This window comes from Pan troglodytes, chromosome 20 (assembly GCF_028858775.2).
Source record: "Pan troglodytes isolate AG18354 chromosome 20, NHGRI_mPanTro3-v2.0_pri, whole genome shotgun sequence".
Classification (NCBI taxonomy): domain Eukaryota; kingdom Metazoa; phylum Chordata; class Mammalia; order Primates; family Hominidae; genus Pan; species Pan troglodytes.
The window spans coordinates 15852253-15866387 of NC_072418.2; the positions used below are offsets into that span (position 1 = coordinate 15852253).

At 52.2% G+C, this 14135-nt stretch overlaps 1 long non-coding RNA gene and 1 pseudogene across 1 annotated transcript; one reads left to right on the top strand and one right to left on the bottom strand.

The window, feature by feature from the left end:
• Positions 1-805: 805 nt before the first annotated feature.
• On the bottom strand, positions 806-1952 carry LOC107969607 (large ribosomal subunit protein uL11-like; annotated as a pseudogene).
• Positions 1953-6135: 4183 nt separating this feature from the next.
• On the top strand, positions 6136-13450 carry LOC129137992 (uncharacterized). Its single transcript, XR_008540899.2, has 2 exons — positions 6136-10945; positions 12733-13450. It is a non-coding gene; the product is annotated as an uncharacterized LOC129137992 (long non-coding RNA).
• Positions 13451-14135: the final 685 nt, after the last annotated feature.

Here is a 14135-nt window from a genome sequence, read left to right on the forward strand (position 1 = left end):
AGAGGAAGACTCTGTCTCAAAAAAGAAGAAGAAGAAGAACATATTCTGGAGGGAGGGAAACAACCAGGTCTACTTTCTTTTTCTTGCTATGCATCCTTGAGTGAGTCCCTTGACCTCTCTGGGCCTGTTTCCCCAACCGTATACTGGGGACAATAATAGTCCCTGCCTTTTAGGTTTGTTGTAAGGATTGAGATTACACATGTAATCCTTACAACAAACCTAGCAGAGTGCTGGCACGTAGAAAATGCTAAATGTGCTGGGTGCCGTGGTTCATGCCTGTAACCCCAAAAATTTAGGAGGCTGAGGTGGGAGGATCACTTGAGGCCAAGAGTTTTCAGTGCAATCATGGCTCAATGTAGCCATGTAGCCTCGAACTCCCAGACTCAAGCAATCCTCCCACCTCAGCCTCCCAAGCAGGTTGGACCACAGGCTCAGGCACCATGCACAGCTAATTTTTTTTCTTTCTTTCTTTCTCTTTCTTTCTTTTCTTTCTTCCTTCCTTCTTCTTTCCTTTTTCTTTCTTTCTTTTCTTTCCCTCCCTCCTTCCCTTCCTTTCTTTCTTTCCTTTCTTTCTTTCAACTAGAGTCTCTCTCTCTCTATCACCCAGGCTGGAATGCAGTGGCTTGATTACAGTTCACTGCAGCTTCGAGCTCCTGGGCTCAGGCAATCCTCCCACCTCAGCCTCTGGAGTAGCTGGGACTACGCCACCACACCCAGCTAATTTTTCTTTTTTTTCTTCTTCTCTCTCTTTTCTTCCTTCTTTCTTTTCTTTTCTTTTTTGTTTTTGACAGAGTCTCGCTCTGTTGCCAGGCTGGAATACAGTGGTGCAATCTCGGCTCACTGCAACCCCGGCCTCCCGGATTCAAGCAGTTCCCCTGCCTCAGCCTCCGAAGTAGCTGGGACTACAGGCGCACACCACGACACCTGGCTAATTTTTTTTTTCCCACCAGTTGTCAAATGACCCTTTATTGAAATATTTTTCTTTGTGCTTCTTAACTAGCTGGGCATTTCACAGCACCACTGTGGGTTTTTCTGGTTTTTTGGGGTTTTTTTTTTGAGTCGGAGTCTTGCTCTGTCGCTCAGGCTGGAGTTCAGTGGCGTGATCTCGGCTCACTGCAAGTTCCTCCTCCCGGGTTCACGCCATTCTCCTGCCTCAGCCTCCTGAGTAGCTGGGACTACGGTCGCCTGCCACCACGCCCGGCTAATTTTTTTGTATTGTATTTTTAGTAGAGACGGGGTTTCACCTTGTTAGCAAGGATGGTCTCGATCTCCTGACCTCGTGATCTGCCCGCCTCGGCCTCCCAAAGGGCTGGGATTACAGGCGTGAGCCACCGCGCCCAGCCATCACCACTGTTGATGTCATCTATGATGTCACGAGGGTGGCGGCCATCAACATTACAGCCTACAGACTGGGCAGTCCCCAGGATCTCTTTGATGGTTCCAGAGAGTTCTCTGGCTAAAGATCGGTGCCGCATCTGTCGAGTAATGTTGACGATCTCATCAAAAGTGATATTCCCATTGTGTCTAATGTTTTTCTGTTTCTTTCTGTCTCTTGGTGGTTCCTTGAGGGCTTTGATGATCAGGGCAGAGGCAGAAGGCACCCCCTCAATCTGGGCCTGTCTGTTCTGAATGGTCAGTTTCACTGTAATCCTCAGGCCCTTCCAGTCACCCCGTTGCCTTGACAAGGTCATTACCAAGCTTTTTTGGAGACAGACCCAGGGGGCCGATCTTGGGGGCTAGTGCAGAAGTGGCACCCCCTTCACCCCGAGTGCACCTCAGGTATACAAATTTGATCTCGTTGGGGTTGAACTTTGGCAGCATGGTGGAGGTGATTGGTGTCGGAAAAACCTGGATTCTGGACAACCGAAGAAAGCTGCACCTTGGGCTCCTCCAAGCCGAAAGCCCAGCTAATTTTTTTTTTCTTTTTGACACGAAGTCTTGCTCTGTCACCCAGGCTGCAGTGCAGTGGTGCAATCTTGGCTCACTGCAACCTCCACCTCCTGGGTTCAAGCAATTCTCCTGCCTCAGCTTCCTGAGTAGCTAGGATTACAGGCACCCGCCACCATGCCTGGCTAATTTTTGTATTTTTAGTAAAGACGAGGTTTCACCATGTTGGCCAGGCTAGTTTCAAACTCCTGACCTCAGGCGATCCACCCACCTCGGCCTCCCAAAGTGCTGGGATTACAGGAATGAGCCACCGCACCTGGCCGAAATTTTTTGTATTTTAGTAGAGACGGGGTTTTACCATGTTGGCCAAGATGGTCTCCATCTCGACCTCGTGATCCGCCCGCCTCAGCCTCCCAAAGTGTTGGGATTACAGGCATGAGCCACCACGCCTGGCTCTTTCTTTTCTAACAGGGTCTTGCTCTATTGCCTAGGCTGGAGTGCAGTGGCACGATCTTGGCTCACTGCAATATCTTCCTAACAGGTTCACGAGATTCTCCCACCTCAGCCTCCTGAGTAGCTGGGATTGCAGGTGCACACCACTGCGCCTGGCTAATTTGTATATTTTTTGCAGACACAGGGTTTCACCATGTTGCCCAGGCTGGTCTGGAACTCCTGAGCTCAAGTGATCTGCCTGCCTCAGCCTCCCAAAGTGCTGGGATTACAGGCGTGAGCCACTGCACCTGGACGTATTTATTTTTTACTTAGGATTTGTGCCCTAACTCAGAAGTTAATTCTGTTAATTCTACCAATGTCCAGCCTGAGCCTGAATGAGTGAATGAGGTTGTTTTGGGTAAACAGGTGTTACATGCTTAATGTTTATCATCTCATTAAATCAGTGGCTTCTACATGACTCTTAGAATTTCTCAAACCTCAGATGGTTGAGGGGTCAGGATATTTGTGATATTTTCATAACTACTGTACTATTATTATTATCATTTATAGACAGGGTCTTGCTATGTTGCCCAGGCTGGAGAACAGTAGCGCCATCATAGCTCACTGCAGCCTCCACTGCCTAGGCTCAAGCAGTCCTCCCACCTCAGCCTCTGGAGGAGCTGGGACCGCAGGCCTGTGACACCATGCCCAGCTAACTGTATTCATGTAATAGTTTTCTTTGCCTTAACCCACTTATTAATCACTCTCCCTATTTAGAAAGTAACAGTTTTTTAAAAGGTTACAATGAAAATAAAACAATGTCAAAAGATCCTGCTGAAACAGTAACAGGTTTAATAGTTTCAAAGAGAGATTAGCCAGCCTTAACGACACATTGTTTCCAAGGGAAGAAAACTATGCTTGGGCTGAGAAGGGGGATGCAAGTTGACAAGGGAGAAATTTGGAGAGATCCAGTCCACGTTATTTAAATAACATTGAATTGGGCTGGGCGAAGTGGCTCACGCCTGTAATCTCAGCACTTTGGGAGGCCGAGGTGGGCAGATCACCTGAGGTCAGGAGTTTGAGGCCAGTCTAGCCAACATGGTGAAACATCACCTCTAATAAAAATCCAAAAATTAGCCGGGCATGGTGGTGAGTGCCTGTAGTCCCAGCGACTTGGGAGGCTGAGGCAGGAGAACTGCTTGAGCCCGGGAGGCAGAGGATGCAGTGAGTCAAGATCATACCACGGCACTCCAGCCTGGGCAACAGAGTGAGACTGTCTCAAAAAAATAAATAAATAAATAAATAACCTTGAATTATTTTGCCACACTGTCCCAGAATATGGAAAATTCTGCTTCTGGAAGAGGGACAAACTCCTATGATGATCTGCAAGGCCCTGCTTGATCTGGGGCCATCCCATCTCTGGATGAATCGTGCATCACCCTCTGGCCACATGGACCTGCTTTTTGTTCCTCATACTTCCACAGCCTTCTCAGCCACATGGCCTTTGGATATGCCGTGACCTCCTGAAGATCTTTCAGCTTCCTCGCTCACCTAGTGAAGCCAGCTCAGCTCAAGGGGCAAATCCTCAGGGAAGTGTTCCCTGTCTAACCCTCTTTTGGCCTAAGGACTGCTTTATTTTATTTTTTATTTTTATTTTTTGAGATGGAGTCTCTCTCTGTCACCCAGGCTGGAGTGCAGTGGTGCGATCTCAGCTCACTGCAACCTCCACCTCCCGGGTTCAAGTGATTCTCCTGCCTCAGCCTCCCGAGTAGCTGGGATTACAAGCTCCCACCATCACACCTAGCCAATTTTTGTATTTTTAGTAGAAATGGGGTTTCACCATGTTGTCCAGGATGGTCTCGATCTCCTGATCCGCCCACCTCAGCCTCCCAAAGTGCTGAGATTACAAGCAATGAGCCACCGTACCTGGCCTATTTTATTTTAATTAATTAATCTATTTTTGAGACAGGGTCTTGCTTTGTCGCCCAGGCTGGAGTGTAGTGGCATGATCCAAGGCTCACTGCAGCCTCAAAGTCTAGTGCTTAAGGGATCCTCCCATCTCAGCTTCCAGCATAGCTGAGACCCCAGGCACACACCACGATGCCTGGCTAATTTTTTATTTTTTTTGTAGAGATGGAATTTCCATGTTGCCCAGGCTGGTATTTTTTATTTATTTATTTAACCAGTCTCTGATGGGAGGCAAGACCCCTATATTTGACACTCGGATCAAGAGCTACTTTATTTAAAACATTTGGCCAGGCATGGTGGCTCACGCCTGTAATGCCAACACTTTGGGAGACCGAGGCAGGAGGATCACGAGGTCAGGAGTTCAAGACCAACTTGGCCAATAAGGTGAAACCCCATCTCTACTAAAAATACAAAAATTAGCCAGGCATGGTAACACGCGCCTGTAGTCCCAGCTACTCCAGAGGCTGAGGCAGGAGAATCGCTGGAACCTTGGAGGAGGAGGTTTCAGTGAGCCGAGATGGCACCACTGCACTCCAGCTGGGCGACAGAGCAATACTCTGTCTCAAGAAAAATAAAGAGACCAGGCGCAGTGGCTCACACCTGTAATCCCAGCACTTTGGGAGGCCAAGGTGGGCTGATCACAAGTTCAGGAGCTCGAGACCAGCCTGGCCAATATGGTGAAACCTCATCTCTACTAAAAATACAAAAATTAGCCGGGCGTGGTGGCAGGAGCCTGTATCCCACCTCTTGGGAGGCTGAGGCAGGAGAATCGCTTGAACCCGGGAGGCGGAGGTTGCAGTGAGCCAAGGTCAAGCCACTTCACTTTAGCCTGGGCGACAGAGCAAGACTTCATCTCAAAAAATAATAATAAAATAAATTTTTGCGGGGCTGGGAGTGGTGGTTCATGCCTGTAATCCCAGCATTTTTGGAGGCTGAGGTGGGCGGATCACTTGAGGTCAGGAGTTTGAGACCAGCCTGGCCAACATAGTGAAACCCCATCTCTACTAAAAATACAAAAATTAGCCAGGCGTGGTGGCGCGCACCTGTAGTTCCAGCTGCTCGGAAGGGTGAGATGGGAGAATCGTTTGAACCCGGGGCCGGGGGGCTGAGGTTGCAGTGAGCTGAGATAGCGCCAATGCACTCCAGCCTGGGTGACAGTGAGATTCAGTCTCAAAAAAAAAAATTTTTTTTTTGTTAATACTTATCACAAGTGCAATTTTACCTTTGTAGAATTAAACCGTTGTTTCTGAGTTAGTTTCCTCTTGTAGCCTACTGCCTCCAAGTCTAGCAGATGGTTAAGCGGTTTTTGTGAATGAATGATGCCTTTGCAACCTTCGTTTGAGATCTGTCCTCTTAACGTCCACTGTGTATATATGAGGAAACAGGCCCACAGAGTTTCGCTCGGCAAGACAGCAAGTAAAGGACAGCTCTAGTCGGGTCCTCTATCCCGAAGCCTCCTCCCCACTCTGCCCTGCCCTGCCGTGCAGGACCCAAAGGAAGGGCGCCCCAGTTCAGCCTCTGTAGATCTGGGAAAGGGCCGGGCCACAGGTCGGGACCAATCCAGAAGCAGCACCCAGACCGGTTTACCCGGTTCCAGGACCTTGGGCGAAGTCCACCCGCCCGAGGGCAGGGACGACGCAGGCCACGCCGCGGCCCAGTTGCTAGCCAGGCAGGGTGGGGATTTGATCTTGCCAAGGAAATGTGAGCGGGAGGCCGAGCGTTGGAGGTGGGTAAGTCGTCACTATGCAGGGCGGAGCCATCCTGTGTCTATCACGCCCAAGGGCGGTGCATGCAAATTGACTCCCGCCTTTGGCTTTTCCCCGGGCTCCGTCCCCGCGCGCTGCAACCCGCGACTTCCAAGAACTCCCCGCGTAGTCAGTTGCCCGGGCCACGCCCCCTTTCCGGACCCGCCCTGCCCGCCCCAGGGAGGCGGGGGCGGAGCTTGCGGCCCAGCGGGAAGGCGGAGGCGGGGGTCGCGCCCAGGTCCCGGGGGCGTCAGAGGCAATGGGAAGTCGTGGCTTCTGCACCGCCCTTGGGGGTTCGGCTCCCAATCAGGGAAAAAGGGCCGAGAGAATGAAAGAGTAATGAGACTTGCGAGTTTGAGGCTCACACTACTCTTTGGGTTGGGGGTTGCTGAAGCCTCCACGTGTATTCAGGGAGCCCCGAACCTCACACCTCTGTCCAGGGGAGCTCAGAACCCGCGTGTTCTGGAAAGCCTACACCTTCCCCGGTTTCTTAGTGTCTAGGGGAGCCCACAACCCTCACAGCCGTGTCTAGTGGCGCTCAGATCCACACACCTGTGTTTGGGGGAGCCCAGATCTTCTCTACCTGTGTCCAGATGAGTTCAGAGCCCCCACGTTTGTCCAGGAAAGCCCACCTCTGTCCACAAGCGCTCTGACTAGGACCTTTCCTGTTTCCTGAGGCTCAGCCTAGGGGGTCATCCCACCCACGTCTGTGTTAAGGGGAGCTTGTGTCTCCCCAAACATGTCCAAGTGAGCTGAGCTCAGGAGCTGAGGCCTCCCCATATCGTGCTCCCCGCCTAGCCCTTTGGTGAATCCCTTTCTCAGAAGAAACCCTCAGGGGCCCTAGCCCTGCTGCCCTTCCCTGCACTGTCTTCGAGCCTCCTGGCCCAATTGGCCCCTCCCCCAGTACACTGTTGAGTCTTAGTTAAGACATAATCCCAGCATTCACTGTCCCCCATCCCCCAGCTCTCCCGCACCTCGGCGGCTGGCCGGGCCCCCGGGGGTGCCGTCATCCCAGCCGGCTGGCCACCCGACTGGCACCAATTAATTTCCTCCTCGGCCTGTCCACCCAGGGCCTCGGCCTGTCTGGTTGCCAGCTGCTCACCCTCAGCCAGCCCGCCCCCTCGGGCTCCCAGGGAATTGCCAACAGTTCTCCTTCCTGCAACCCCCCCACCCCCAATCCAGGCCACCCCACCCAGCACAGTTAATCAGAAAAAGCTGACAGGGAGTGATCTGAAATCAGATGGAGGAGGGGTGGGATGTTAAACTTTCGGACCCAGGGATGCTTGGGGTGGAGCGGGGGCATGGCTGGAGGGAGGCAGAGGATCCAGTTTTACCTAAGAACCCCATATCAAAGGCTTTTAGCTTCCAGATGGGGACTGCAGGGAGGGCTGACCCCCTCCCACATACACCAGGCGGGCAAGGTGGAGCGCCCCCCCCCCGCCCAAGGTGCGTCAGTGACAGCTGTGCCTCCCCAGCCCGCACCCAGCCGGTTTCCTTTTCCTGTGCACACTCTCCCGATGGGCTGGCCTTCAGCCTGGAGAGACTCCACGGCCCCTTGGAAGGGGCTCCCCAGAGGGTCTTCCTGGACGAGGGGGAGGGGACAGGCTGAAGAACAATGGGGCTTCTGTGGCTGCAGGACGCCAGGCACTTCCTGTTAACCCTTTCCTCGGGGTGCAGCTGCAGGGAGCACCTCCCAGGTCCCGCCTTGTGGGAAGGGGCAGAGGCAGCCCGAGGGGAAATCTTGTTTCGGGAATTAACTGTTGTGTTAATTGAGGCTTTTGTGAGTGTGCTTAGGAGGGGTGAGGTGAATCACACCTTTTCTCACTTGATGGAGTTACAGGGCTTTCTCCTCTATTGCTGAGGGCTGTGCAGTCAGGGACGGGGCAGGGCTAGCCTGGGAGAAGCCTGTGCACTGAGCTCAGAGACGTTCAAGGCTTTTCCCCAGATAGGTTACACCAGGATCTCCAGGGCATGGACAGGGATGGGGTCGGGGAACCCAGGCATCCTAGGTGAATCCAAGGAACAGCCATGTCTGCAAACCACTGTTCTAGCTGCCTTGCTGGGCTTATCTAGGGGCCACGATCCCTGAGTCAGTTCCCTTGGCAGCCTGGGTCTCAGTTTCCCTTGGCTTGTAGAAGTTCTCCCAAGGGCCTACCAAGAGGACACGGCAGTCTAGGAGCTCCCTAAGGGGCAGGAGTGGGCTGGGAGCCTTGGAAATGGTTTGTTTCTCCTGGGAGCCCTGAGAAGTCATGTTGGGGGAATTAACTGCTGTGTTAATTGAGGCTTCAAGCCAAGTCCCCTCTGTTTACACAGAGAGTCTGAGAAATGCCCTCGGAAGATTCCGAGAGCCTCCAAAGGCCCTGGGGCCTTTGCTTCTGCCCTGGAGGCTTCCGGTTTTTTACAGGTAAGATAACCTCTCCCATAGTCAAGAGAGAGACTTACTGATGCTTATGGCAGCCCCAGGCCCTGAAGGTATGCTGTACTTCGTCACTTCCATGCATTTGTTTAATCCTCACCACAAGCCTGGGTCAGGATAAAAAGTAGGCACTTCACTCTTTTTTTTTTTTAGGGGTCTTGCTATGTTGCCCAGGATGGTCTTTAACTCCTGGGCTCAAGTGATCCTCCCGCCTTCGGCCTTCCAAAGTGCTGAGGTTACAGGAATGAGCCACCGTGCCCAGCCCAGCCCTAAAGTAGGCCTTTTTTTCCCCCCGTGACGGAGTTTCACTCTTGTTGCCCAGGCTGGAGTGCAATGGCATGGTCTCAGCTCACCGCAACCTCTGCCTCTGGGTTCAAGTGATTCTCCTGCCTCAGCCTCCTGAGCAGCTGGGATTACAGGCATGGGCACCATGCCCGGCTAATTTTATATTTTTAGTAGAGAGGGGGGGTTTCGCCATGTGGGTCTCGAACTCTCAACCTCAGGTGATCCGCCCGCCTTGGCCTCCTAAAGTTCTGGGATTACAGGTGTGAGCCACCACGCTCGGCCTTTTTTTTTCCCTTCTGAAGTGGAGTCTTGTTCTGTTGCCCAGGCTGGAGTGCAGTGACGCGATATCAGCTCATTGAACCCTCTGCCTCCCAGGTTCAAGCAATTCTCCTGCCTCAGCTTCCCAAGTAGATGGGATTACAGGCATGCACCGCCACGCCCAGCTAATTTTTGTATTTTTAGCAGAGATGGGGTTTCACCATGTTGGCCAGGCTGGTCTTGGAACTCCTGACCTCAGGTGATCTGCCTGCCTCAGCCTCCCAAAGTGCTGAGATTACAGGTGTGAGCCACTGTGCCCCACCAGGTAGGCACTTTCATTAGCCCCATTTTACAGATGAGGGAACTGAGGGGAACTGAGGCACAGAGTGGTTAAACAAAGTGTCCCGGGTTACCCTGTCCAGTAAAGCAAAGCCCATTGACATTCTTCCTCTCCTGGATTTTTTTTTTTTTTTTTTGAGACGGAGTCTTGCTCTGTCGCCCAGGTGGGAGTGCAATGGCCCAATCTTGGCTCACTGAAAGCTCCGCCTCCCAGGTTCAAGCAATTCTCCTGCCTCAGCTTCCTGAGTAGCTGGGATTACAGGCGTGCACCACTGTGCCCAGCTAATTTTTTTTTTTTTTTTTTTTTTTTTTTTTTTTTTTAGTAGAGACGGGGGTTTCACCATGTTGGTCAGGCTGGTCTCGAACTCCTGACCTCATGATCTGCCTGCCTCGGCCTCCCAAAGTGCTGGGATTACAGGTGTGAGCCACCACGCCCGGCCGGATTTTTCTTCTTTTCTTTTCTTTTCGGCGGGGAGGAGGAGAGTGTGAGGACCTTTGTCCTGGTTGGTGAACTTTTGCTTAAACCCAGCTTCTATCTCTGGTTCTCAGATAAGGAACCAGCTCCTTCTGGGAGCTGAGAGCCGCACCCCAGGTCTCCTTGCCACTCCTGGGCTACCTGTTTTCTCTTTCCTCATATCCAGGGCTGATCACTCACCAGGTTCCCTCTTAGAATCATTTGCCAGGTCACTTCATTTTCCTCTCTTCTCCCCTTTCTGCAGGATGAACACTTCCCCAGGGGTCAATCTGTGCACGCTCAGTCCAGGGGCTGGGTAAAGACAAAGTTTTTTGTTTGCTGTTGTTCACTTGTTTATTTAAATTTATTTATTTTGAGATGGAGTCTCGTTCTGTCACCCAGGCTGGAGTGCAAGGCGCGATCTCGGCTCACTGCAACCTCCGCCTCCCGGGTTCAAGCAATTCTCTGCCTCAGCCTCCTGAGGAGCTGGGATTACAGGTGTGCACCACCATGCCCGGCTAATTTTTGTATTTTTAGTAGAGATGTGGTTTCACCATCTTGGCCAGGCTGATCTTGAACTTCTGACTTCGTGATCCACCTGTCTCAGCCTCCCAAAGTGCTGGGATTACAGGCGTGAGCCACTGCGCCCCACCCTCACTTGTTTATTTACTTGTTTTGTAAACATTATTTACTGAGCATGATCAAACTGCTAGACTGGAGAGGCTGCTGCAATCTCCTCCCTCTGCCCCAGCCATTTCCCGGTACCCATCCTTGCTGGTGGTGTCTGCAATCAGTGGGGCCCTGGCTGAGTTCACGGGAAAGGAAATGGCTCATTGCTTCAGCCTTTAGACCGGGGGGCAGGGAGGGCCTGTCGGGAGACCGCCTAGTCAGGGGCGTGTCAGAGGCCAGAGGGGCTGGGGCCCAGCAGCTGGGGCTTGGTTAAGCTCTGGAGCCTGGGCTCCAGGCCAGCTCGCTGCCAACCTCCACCTGAGACCACCCCACCCCCAACCCCCTTCCTTCTCTCCCCTGCTGCCGAGGCGCGCCCTTCCGGAGTGAAACTTTGTTTGGTTTCTCACGACCCGGAAGGCTTGAAGCAAACCTGCAATTACTCACTGCCTGGTCTGTGCGGGCTGCAGCTCTCAGACTCAGGATGAGGTGGCGGTAGGTGGGGTGGGGCTCTTGGGACCCTTTTACCCCTTCGTGCTGCTGGCTGGGGGAGGCCACTAAAGTCTGCGCGCTGCCTTCCACGCGTTCTCCAGACACCTTCCAAATCCCTGCGGACACTACCTTATAAACAGATACTGGAATTTTCAAAGTGCTGTCATGCTGTTTGGGACCAGAAATTCCCTCCCATGAGGGTTGGATATGAAGCCAGTTTGGAGGGGGAAGCTGAGGGTGCATGCCCCTGGATCTACCAAAGCCTTCTCTTCAGTCTGGGAGGTTTTTTTTCTTTTTCTTTTTCTTTTTTGAGACGGAGTCTCACTCTGTCGCCCAGGCTGGAGTGCAGTGGTGTGATCTCAGCTCACTACAACCTCCACCTCCCAGGTTCGAATGATTCTCCTGCCTCAGCCTCCCGAGTAGCTGGACAACAGGCGTGTGCCACCACACCTGGCTACTTTTTGTATTTTTAGTAGAGACAGGGTTTCACCATGGGTTTCAGAGGGTGCAGTGGCTCACGCCTGTAATCTCAACACTTTGGGAGGTCGAGGCAGGTGGATCACTTGAGGTCAGGAGTTCGAGACCAGCCTGGACAACATGGTGAAACCCTGACTCTACTAGAAATACAAAAATTAGCTGGTGGTGGTGGCACGCACCTGTAGCCCCAGCTACTCAGGAGGCTGACTCAGGAGAATCAGGAACCCGGGAGGAGGAGGTTTCGTTGCTCCAGACTTTGAGACTCCATCTGAAAAAAAAAAAAAAATTAAGCCAGGCAAAGTGGCTGATGCCTGTAATTCCAAAGCTTTGAGTGGCTGAGGTGGGATGATCTCTTGAGGCTAGGAGTTCGAGACCAACCTATGCAACATGGCAAGACCACCACACCCCCATCTCTGCAAAAAATTAGCCAGGTGTGGTGGCGCACACCTGTAGTCCCAGCTACTCTAGAGGCTGAGGCGGGAGGGTGGCTTGAGCCCAGGAGTTTGAGGCTGCAATGAGCTATGATCATGTCGCTGCACTCCAGCCTGGGTAACAAAGCAAGGCCCAGTCTCAAGAAAATCAGTTATTTTTGCATGTGTATGGCGTACATAAGAACATTTGTTACATGTCTATAATGTAACCTCTCTCTGCTTTGCTTTGCAGCTCTGGCAGGGGCAGGGCAGCAGTGCTATGATGAGGCCACTTATAATTGGGGGTGTTCATGGGAGGGCCTTTGTTCTCTGAGCACTGAGTGGGCACTGCTGTATCTCCATATGCCTGGGATCCTCATTGGTTCCCCTCCTTTCTCCCAGGCTTGTGCCTCTTTCTTTTACTTGACTTTTTTTTTTTTTTCCACCCAGGCTGCCATATAGTGGTGCCATCTCAGTTCACTGCAACCTCCACCTCCCAGGTTCAAGCAATTCTCCTGCCTCAGCCTCCCCAGTACCTGGGACTACAGGCATGTGCCACCATGCCTGGCCGATTTTTGTATTTTTAGTAGAGACTGGGTTTCACCATGTTGGCCAGGCTGATCTCAAACTCCTGGCCTCAAGTTATCCATTAGCCTCAGCCTCTGAAAATGCTGGGATTACAGGCGTGAGCCCGGCCTTTCTTCTTTTTCTTTTTTCTTTTGTTTGTTTTTTTAGAGACAGGGTCTCACTCTGTCACCCAGGTTGCAATGTAGTGGCATGATCATAGCTCACTGCAGCCCTGAACTCCTGCGCTCAAGTGATCTTCCCACCTCAGTCTCCCAAGTAGCTGGGACTATAGGTGTACATCACCATGCCTGGCTAATTTTTTAATTTTTTTTGCAGATATGCGGTCTTGCTATGTTGCTGAGGCTGGTCTCCAATTCCTGATTTCAAGTGAGCCTCCTGCCTCTGCCTCCCAAAGTACTGTGATGAGCTACTACGCCTGGTCATTGTCCCTCTTTCTCATGACTCTCTGGACATCCCTGGGGTGGAGGGTGGGGCAGGCACACACATCCCTCAACTTCCCAGTGGTTCCACGATGACTAAGCCAGCCCTGTCCCTGAGGCTGGGAGTCTGGAGCTAGGATCCACCCCCATGGCCTCATATCCCAACCTTGAGCCTGGGTTTCTGGTCAGACTGGACGGGCTAGCTCGGTCTCCTTAACTCTCAGAGTTGCCTTGTCCAGGCCCAGCGGGTCCCACACAGCCAGGCACACCCCACCCCACAGGGCTCCTGGGAAATTCTCTGCCCCACCCTCAGGCTGCCTCAGACAGACTGAGGTTACCTGTGATTATCCCAGATAACCCGAGTGAGCCCATCCTCTGCTCTGGGTGGCTCCCTCCCTGGCAGCTGACCTGTAAATTTTGAAAAGATGGGGACAATGCTCAGCGAGGAGGGATGCTCCTGCTGTCTTCCCTGCTGGCCTGGCCACTCCCCAGACTGGACAGGTCCCTTGGCAGCTCTTCCCAGCAACCCAGGCAGCCCCAAGCCCCCTCTTGCTTGGTGTTCCAGGCCAGTGAGAATCTCACTTCTTCTCCAAAACTTTGTCTTCCAACTCCTGTTTTGTTTTGTTTTGTTTTTTTATTGAAACAGGGTCTCATTCTGTTACCCAGGCTGGAGCTCATGGCATGATCATAGCTCACTGCAGCCTCAAACTCCTAGGCTCAAGCAATTCTTCCCACCTCACCCTCCTGAGTAGCAGGGACTACAGATGTGGGCCACCATGATCAGCTAATTTAAAAAGTTTTTTTCTTAGGCCAGGCATGGTGGCTCACGCCTGTAATCCCAGCACTTTGGGAGGCCGAGGCAGGTGGATAACAAGGTCAGGAGTTCGAGACCAGCCTGGCCAACCTGGTGAAACCCCTGTCTCTACTAAAAATACAAAAATTAGCCAGGCGTGGTGACAGGCACCTGTAGTCCCAGCTGCTTGGGAGGCTGAGGCAGAGAATTGCTCGAACCCAGGAGATGGAGTTGCAGTGAGCTGAGATCACTCCACTGCACTTTAGCCTGGGCGACAGAGTGAGACTCTGTCTCAAGAAAAAAAAAAATTATATATATATAAATTAGCCAGTCATGATGGTGAGTGCCTGTAATTCCAGCTCCTTGGGAGGCTGAGGTGGGAGAATCGCTTGAACCTGGGAGGCAGAGATTGCAGTGAGCCAAGATTGCTCCACTGCACACCAGCCTAGGTGATAGAGTGAAACTCCATCTCAAAAAAGAAAAAAAGAATTTTTTTTTTTTTCAGA